This window comes from Excalfactoria chinensis, chromosome 3, assembly GCF_039878825.1.
Source record: "Excalfactoria chinensis isolate bCotChi1 chromosome 3, bCotChi1.hap2, whole genome shotgun sequence".
In the NCBI taxonomy this organism is placed as follows: Eukaryota; Metazoa; Chordata; class Aves; order Galliformes; family Phasianidae; genus Excalfactoria; species Excalfactoria chinensis.
In genome coordinates, this window is record NC_092827.1 from 91561346 (window position 1) to 91570679 (window position 9334).

Below are 9334 nucleotides of genomic sequence, written 5' to 3' on the forward strand. Positions count from 1 at the left end.
GGCTGCTCCCAGCCGGCCGATCCCGGCCCTACTTCAATACGTGCCAGGTATTCACATTTCTTTACGGACTAAACTGAGGTTCTTGTCAGCCCCGTTCCTTTAGCTCACCCCGGGTGGCTGCCCTCCCCTAACACATAACAGCTGCAGCCCCAGTGCTCCCAACTGCCAGCTTCCTCAGCCTGCTAAACTGACCAGAATAAAGCTGAGGAGATCATTCTTAAGGTTTGGTCTCCCTCCTGCCAGATACGGATTGCAGAACTTCCTAAAATCTTGGCTGAAGTCTGACTGTTTTGGCTTGTGAGGAACTCCCTAAGAGGTTCTCCAGAAGTTAACTAGCTGTGTTGAGAAAACATTTACATATGTCAGTCAGTGTGTTTAGTTTTTCCCTGCTTGGGGAAACACTAGGACTTAATACCTCTAGCTGTTCGTCTAATGAGGCTCTTACACATTATTCTTCTCCCTGGGAATCAAACCTTCTCCTTGATCAAACCACTCCTTAGTGCCCCAGTATAGGTCTGGCTAGTATTTGTTGAAGCTCTAGTGAATTCAGCATTAGCTTTCAGACACAGAAGCATAAGACAGCCCATAATCAGGAGAAGAAGCAGCACTGGGCTTTCACAGTCCCCACAAAACTATCTGTGTAGGGAGACAGACCCACCCGTAGCACTACACACACTATGCAGAAGTAAAACAATAGCAGTTTTCCTCATCTGCTGCTGCACAAGGATAGGCCACATCTCCCACTGACTCACTGGTGACTTACATTCTCTATTTGCTAGGTTTTCAGAAAGCACCTGCTATTACCAAAGAAGATTTTTTGTCGATCGCTTCCCAGAATTGCTGAGATCCTTGCCTATCTGAGCTTTGAGCTTCCTGCCACTGGGATTAACGCCAGCTGAGAATGAAGTAAGAGTCTCATGCGGCACATACTTTCTGCTCTTTCGTATGCAATACACAGAGACTGAACTCAGGCTCTATCTTCCTTTTATTGGTTCTCCCCCCTAATCATTTGGCTATTTTTGTGGTTTGTAAAAGAAAACATTCATCGTAATTCATCAGTCCCCTTTCTACTCGAATAAGTAGACTGAATATTGAGTGTGGCATTTTAGCAATATTTAGACCTAGAAATATTTAGACCCGAATTGTGCAGTGAAGAGAAAAAGAAAAAAATACAGCAGTAGAAACTGTTTGAGAAGACATATACTTAGTTACATCTCTTTTGTGAGGAGGTAGTAAGAAGGGGCTTTACATTGCTGCTCTGTGAGAACCAGGGAAGCCTGAGGGAAATACACTAGTTTTTATAGAGATCCTCTGAGAGAAAGGAAAGGACAGGAAAAGGAAAAAGGAAAGTGAAGGTAAGAAGGAAAGAAAGGAGGAAATGATTGGCCAAAACCAAAAGGATTTTTATACTTGGTGAAAGGATTCACATGCTGGAACCAAATTAGGTAAATTTATGTGACAAATAACTGATGTTTGGAAGGAAGGGCTAAGGAATGTTGTATTGTATTGGATCAGCTTTTGAATGTCAGCCCTCAAAGAGAATGAAAAAGATGGCAAAACAAGTCTCCATGAAGTGGCTCCAAATATATGAGGAGGTATATGAGGAGGTACTTTCGTGACCAGTCAGTCCATAATCTAACCAGGAGAAACACCAGCAGTTCCCCAGTCCTCCCCAACAGTAATTTCTGAGTTTCTTTTGATGGTCACTAGAAAGTTTGTGCTTTGCACTTCTCAAATATTTTGCTTCTGTATAATTTTTACTTATGTTCACTGAACTGTGATTTAGAATCTTCTGGTTGTGGGGCTTTCCTCTAGAAGAAGAAGGGAATTTAAAACTCTTTGGTCTTAGGTGTGCAGTATAACAGACTTTCCTTGTAGAAGACTTTTCCTTGTACATTTGTTTCTGTTAGCTTTATGTTCTACTTTATTGAATACTGTACAATTATTAATTCAGGTGGGCATCTTTTCAAATGAATGTATTCTAGAATTGTTGATGTGCTTTCTTCTACTGTGTGCCACAATAGACTCATGACACTGCCTAAAGCACAATAAATTATTATTATATTCATCTTTCCCAAAATATGTTCCATTTTAATATCCACATAATTTTTTTCTGTTCCATATTAAAGTTCCAGGACTATATTTCTGAACTCTTAGGATTTGCTTTTGAAAGATGTTTGTTAAACAATTAAATATGAAGTTATTATCATACAAGCAACAGGAATTGGTACTTCCAATTTTATCATAATCAGTCCCTGTGCATAATGAAATAATAGTTGCAGTAAATTTTTCACTATCTGAACAGTAAAAGAGTTTGAAATGTTTTTCCCAATTTAAGGCAACTAACTTAACAGATAATAAAAAATACACAGCCAGAAATAAACATTCCATACATGTTTTAAGAGGGATTTCTTAACCCTAAGGCATACTGTGTTGATAGAGAAAGTTTTAGTTTGAAATACGTAGATCAGCAAATACAGCACGTTGCCACAATTAACTAACTCTTGGAAACTCACAGGGGCTCTGCTTCTGTTATCTATTTAAAGTGATTCAAAGCTTTTATATCTATTTGACTTTTTGACCAGAAACGTCCACATCTGTCCTTCATAAACCACACTACAAAATTCCCTGAAATATTAAAAAATATATAAAGAATTTTCTTCATTTTGTGAGTCAAGTCTGACAGAACCTTATCTAATGCCTCCCACCAGAAGGTAAGTACACAATGAGAGCATGAAATCATATTTTACACCTTCTTACAGAAAGCCAGGGAAGATAGTGAAACCATAATGCTTCCAGTTAAATGTAGATTCCAAGAACATTTCTGACTGACTTTGAGGCTCGCTGTCCTGCATAAGTGTGAAGAATTGTTCTTTTAAGCACTCTGGTTCAAAGACAGGTTATTGAAAGTACTCAGCAATGAAAATGTTTTCTTATTACAAAAAAATAGAAATAAATATATGTATATATATATATACACAAATGAACAAAGAAACCTGACCACTCATTTGTTGTTTATGTTTATTTGTTGTTTCAGTCTTTGACTGAAACTGTGCCAGCGTACTGTAGTGTTCAGTACACTTTCCCTAGCTAGAGACATTCATAACCCCCAGCAAGCAGAGATGCCAGAGAGAAAGTGATTTAACAAGCATATGATGCCTATGTGGGAACTAGAGAAACTGCTGTCTTGCTGGCTTAGAAAAGACAGCTGCCCAGAGGGGGGGAACTGGACAGACAGAATGAGATCTAGAACTGAAGGGCAGCCTGTTTCTGGTGAAATGTCTCTTCCTATCTTCATCTATCCACCAAGCTACAAAATAGATAGACAGGAAGTAATTTACAAGCCTTATGTAATATCCAGTCCTACAAAGAGTTACATGCTGGGGGATTGCTCTACCCACATAGCACTCCACCATGCATTTATGCCTCCACATCCTTATCTTTGCATAATTCAAGCTCAGACCTCCTACAAGATCATCACCCACCTCTAATATGCATCTGTTCTTTATCTGCCTGTCAAGGACGTTCAGAATTTAAAAGAAGTTGCCAGAGATAGGAGAGCAAGCTTTCAAGTTTGTGTGCATCAGATCAAGGCAGATCTGATAAGAAATGTGTTTTTTTATTGCCTGGCTTCTTTTTCTTTCTTTTATATTTTTCTAAAACTGAATTCTGCTGAATAAGGAATCGTTTCTTGCAATATGTTGTTCTCCAGCAATCAAAAATCTCCAAGGCAGAAGAACAGTTCTCCTTTTAGATCTGACACCTCCAAAGGCTGATATATGTGGCTGAGTGAGCAAGATGAAAAGGAATGATTAGGCTTTTATTAGACTGTGATGCAAGCTCAAGCTAGCAAGGCTCATCGCACAGTACAGCTAGTGCAAACATCTATGTCCGTTCTCATACATGTTGCTGTTTGTCCACAGTCAGTATTCCCTTCTAACAGTTGTCAGAATGGCACAGGTCTACTTAGAACAAGAGTTGAAACATATTTAAATTGTACACCTTTTGCTCCAAAAGTAATGCCTCCTATTTATTTATATGGGAACTACAACCAATACAAAGAGCACAATAACACTATTTGATAGAGCAAATTCTCAGCTACGTAGCTAGTTTTCAATACAGTCACCACCATTAGCTATGCATTTTCATCAGCATTGAACAAGAGCCTGCATACTGTGCTCAGTCTGCATGGCTATTGGGAGCGTGTTTTGTCTTTTATGTCACTGTCACATCTGCTGAAACACACCAACTACCATCTCACTGTGCTAACATTCACTGCTTGGCCTCCTCAAATGCTCAGCAAGTGTTATTGGGAGCAAATTTTTCTTCATAGAGGAATTCAGTGATATCCCTTTGCTCTATAAGCATTTCCATGTCAGACACTATTGTGTCAAACTGCCCCTTTGCTGCCATCTGTCACTCAACAACACAGTTTAATTGAATACTGTCAGAGAGGTTCGACCCCTGCTGCCATACCACCAACATCCACCTCTGACATCATGGCCCAGTGCAATAAAATAGGAGCCAGTGCTTTCAAAGCAGCCCCCATAAACAGTTACTGATGTGGAATTATTCTGATTGTACCACTGAATTAAATCAGAAATAATTATATGAGAGGCAAAGAAGCTGTTCTTCTTTGCACAATACAGGAATCCAAAATTCAGGCCTTCATCTGGCAACATTTGTTGGATATATCTTTTTACCATCAGTGACTTCTTATTTCAAATGTATTCCTTCTTCTGCTCCCTTATGGTGGCTAAGTGTTGTGTTAAAAGTATGAATCAAACTGTGTTGAAGTCAGATAGATATGGAGATCATCCGTTGACTCAAGCAGGGACCACACAAGAATTGCATATTCAAAAGCGACACTGGGTACTCCAAGCACTAGAAGTACTTATTCTGTTCCAGTGATGGTCTTGCTAATAGTAGGCAGCCCTCTTTGCAGTACATCATACTCATTTCAAACCTGCCCTGAATGCTGCAGAAATGAAGTATTGAAGCAGGCTGCCCAAAGGCACAGACGTAGGCTTAGGCTAAGCTGACAGATATTCCACATCGGCATATCTTCCACGTGCCATAAACATTTATGATGCTTTTTTAAAGGTCACAATACCTTCAAAACTCTGAGCAATAAGAATAAAACTCACCTGACAAGGTGGTGTGTTTGGGAAATGAAAAGCTGAGTTCTTGCTTGCAGTCAGTTTTTGGATGAGGATGAGAGTTGCAGCAGAGCAAAAATGCAGATATTCATGCACACAGTTCTAAAGGCAAATGGCCACCAATTTCAACTTTTGTGACAATCTGTAAATATTAATGTGAATTCAGAGCTAGGGATAAGTAATTTCTAATGGAAACAGGAAAAAAACAGAGGTAACAGGAGAAAACTGATAAATACAAAGTACTGCTATATCCACACTACCTTTTCAGAGAACGTAATCAGTCTCTCACAGTAAGAAAATATGTCTTCATTGAAATGCAATGAAAAATAATCTGCCCCCCAGCTGCATGATTATTTGGTAGGTAGGCTTATATGTGTGCCAATATTTTATAATATTTTATTCCAGATGTTCTCTAATCATTTCCAAATTTTAGGAAAGTAATATTCATCTATTCTTCAATATGACAAAAACAAGTATCAAACACTTATCCTGGACCTCTTATTTAGCTGGCATCTCTGGGCATATTTCCCTCCTCTCCGTCCCATTGACTTGTGCGCTATATAGATGAAGGAAAACAGACAAGTAATGCTGTCAGTCCCCCACTGCACTCCCCAGTAAACCTTTAGAGAATGTAAATGACAGCAAAGACAATGTGAGACGCTAGAAAAACTGCCCATACAGAGAAACTTACTGAAGTGCAAAAAGAATGTGAGAAATGTATCTGCGTAACCCTCAATATTCTGCCATAGCTTTGCCAGTGTTATTCTCCTGGTAATTCTACCTTCTTTCTAAGTTAAAATAAGTCACTTGAAAGAAGAATTACATTGCAATATTATCTGAGTTTATCTCACCATTCATCTTGTATCACTAGTGTCCAAAAGGCATTTTGAGCCATTTATCTTTTAGAAAATGACCTCAGATTGTTCCTGGAGTATTGGGAACAAGATCAGACGCTTTCAGTCATAGTCATAAAATGACTCCACTGATTCTGGAGAGGTTTCTTGTGTGAAATCTGGATTTGATAAAAAAAGTTTTCTGTATTGAAATGTAAAACAGGCTGAGTTCAAAATTACTGGTTCCGACACTGTCTTTCTAATAAACAAAGCACAGATGAATGAAGAGCCTACCAAGGCAAGGGGATTTTATTGTAATAGATGGGCTGGATCACCTCTTCAGAATTGCTGCAAAGTGGAATGAGAAGGTTGCTTATGTTTCATTATAATTTATGTGGCCATAAAAATATTTCTCTCTGCTGCTCAGAGGTAGATTATAGATCAGTAGGCCTCTGCAAGGATGTATTTATGAATGTGACTTTACTGGTGGTGACTAAATGCTCTTCTGGGTGCCAGAGAATGTGGTCCACCCAGATAACTGCTTCCAGGGTAAGTTTCCATTCAGCACAAAGCAACTCCAGAGCACACACTGAAGCTGCTTGAATGTGACACTTGCCGGAGACCTATATGCTGCCGCTGGTGAAAGTCTCTGCTAGTCAATTTGTCATCTGGACGTTACAACTACCTCTCGTTTACCTGAGACAGTGATCTGTCTGCTGTATAGTCCCTATATAGAATAGAGACTGTTAGTAGAAGTTCTGCTTGAAGAGTTGCTATTGGATTAGACTATGAATTCTTAGATTGAGAAATCATATTTTGTTGCTGGGACTTATGAAAGCAGAAGTCTATTTATATGCAAATTTTTGGAGAGAGAAAGACTATAATCAAGCTTCCAGGAAGCTGAAGTCCTAGTCTTTTATTTGCCAAGGACACAAAAATCTTCAAATATACGATCAGTGACTAATTATCATACCGTGATTAAAAGCAACATCCAAAGTGCCCATAAATATTTGAGCCTATTGCAACTTTCAGACATGTCATTTGACAGTGAAGGTGACCAATATAAAGGAAATTGATTTTTCTGTGAGGGTATCCTGTGCAGAACATCTGTGAGATCTAGTCCTAGAATACAAGGGTATCAAGCAGACAAAGCCAGGTTAATATTTTGCTTTTGACAGAAAGAAGAATAAGTAGAGGAGGTGTGCACTTGTCTGAAGTGTGGGCTAATGACAGGGATTATTTTAATCTTTCTTGCAGAGCCACTCTTGCCAAAGGCTGCATTAGCAGATATCTGGAAATAGCACGCTTTGTAAGGAATATGGAAGTTAAAGTTGGTAAGTGCTCAGAGCCTTATTTGCCAATTAAGAGCTGCTCAGCTCCACAAGTAGACAAGAAGTGTGTTACAAAAGTAGAATCCAAAGCACGTTTAAAGGTATAGGTACATTGTCTTAAACGACTCATTCCATCTTCGCTATTGATTTCCAAAATATTCCTACTTTCCATCTTTCTGTGAAGCAGTGGTTTCCTGGAAAGCATTTTGTTCTTTCATCTTCATCCATATGCTTTTAAACCAGACTTCCTGAATTCTTTCTGTGCACTTGCAAAGGTTTACATATCTCCAAATATCTTTTCTTTTTTCATCTATACCAGCTGATTAAGAAAAACTATCTTGCCCTGTGAGTGGCACATAGTATATATTATATCAGTGTTACTGAAGACTAATTTTCAGGGATCCTGACCTGACCCTATAATGAACTACTTTTGGCATACACTTAAGAACAGATAAATAAGGCAGTTTTCAAAGTAAACAACTGCAAAGCAGTGGCTGCCCAAGCAAGCCCTCTTTGGCTTCAGACCCTCTCTCACCAACAGGACTGTATATCAAAGTACTTCATTCCAGTCCGGTAATGCTGGTCACTCCTGAAACAAATATACCATTTGGCATGCTTGACCCTAAACAGCTTATGTCACAAGTCTCTTACCCAGTGGGAATGCAACTGTCTCACTGCTCAAAACACAGAGAAAGGGTAGAATTTGTATTTCTGTGCCTCACCCAGCAGAACAGTTCTTGATTCAAGTGCTTCTGTAGCACAAATGATGGAAATTTTGTAAGCTGATGTTTTACATTCTGTTCTATTATTTTCTGTGAACTTCTCCACGATGAAATGAAAAGCTGAAGAGAGAAAGTGTAAGATAATGATGGCCTCCTAATACAACATCTTGATTTATAGCTTAAAGCTGACAGAGAGGCATTTTGCTACACTCTCAGTCAGAGATATATAGATGTAAGAAAATAACTAGGACTGTAAACCTGAGGATAACTGAAGCCAAAACCAAAGGTATCTCAAAACAGTTATATTAAATGGCTGAGAAAACATTTATACCAGTAACCCTGACAGAGACATGACCATAATAATGAGAAAATTACTTTCTTATTTGGCTTTATGATTCTCAACAGGGCTGTTCTCAGTGAGCAATTACAATTGTGCTTTAGTGGCCCTGATCAGCTGCTAATAGGACCTCCACTTCATACTTGCATACATGTACAGATTAGGACAAGAACTCACTGACAGCAGCCCTGCTGAAAAGGACTCAGAGGTTCTGGAAGACAAAAAAGACATGAGCCAGCAGCAAGTGCTTGCAACCCAGAAGACCAGCTGTATTCTGGGCTGCATCAAAAGAAGAGTGGCCAGTAGGGAGAGGAGAGGGATTATCCTCTTCTACTGTGTGCTTGATGAAGCCCTGTCTGGAGTACTGTGTCCAGGTCTGGGGTCCCCAGCATGAGGAAGGTGTGGAGCCATTAGAGCAGGTTCAGTGGAGGGCCACAAAGAGATCAGAGGGCTGGAGCACATATCCTACAAAGAAAGGCTAAAGGAGCTGGAGCTGGGGTTGCTCAGCCTGGAGAAGTCTCTGAGGAGACCTCATTGTGGCCTTCCAGTATTTGAGGGGAGCTAATAATCAGGATGGAGACCACCTTTTTACATGGGCAGATAGTTATAGGACAAGAGGGAATGATGAGAAGAAGTTAGATGTTATTTGGAAATTTTTCACTCAGAGAGTGGTGAGGCACTGGAACAGGTTGCCCAGAGCAGTTGTGGATGCCCCATCCTGGAGGCATTCAAGGCCAGGTTGGATGGAGTTCTGGGCAGCCTGATTCACTAGGTGGCAACACTGCCTATGGCAGGGAAGTTGAACTGGCTGTTGTTTATGGTCCCTTCCAGTCTGAGCCAATCTATGCTATAATATCATTATATTTCTCCCCACTGGAGAGTGGATCCCATTTATGTAATGAGCAGGGCAGTGTGCTCTGGTTTGATCTTTATTGCAGGATTTTTTGTTTTC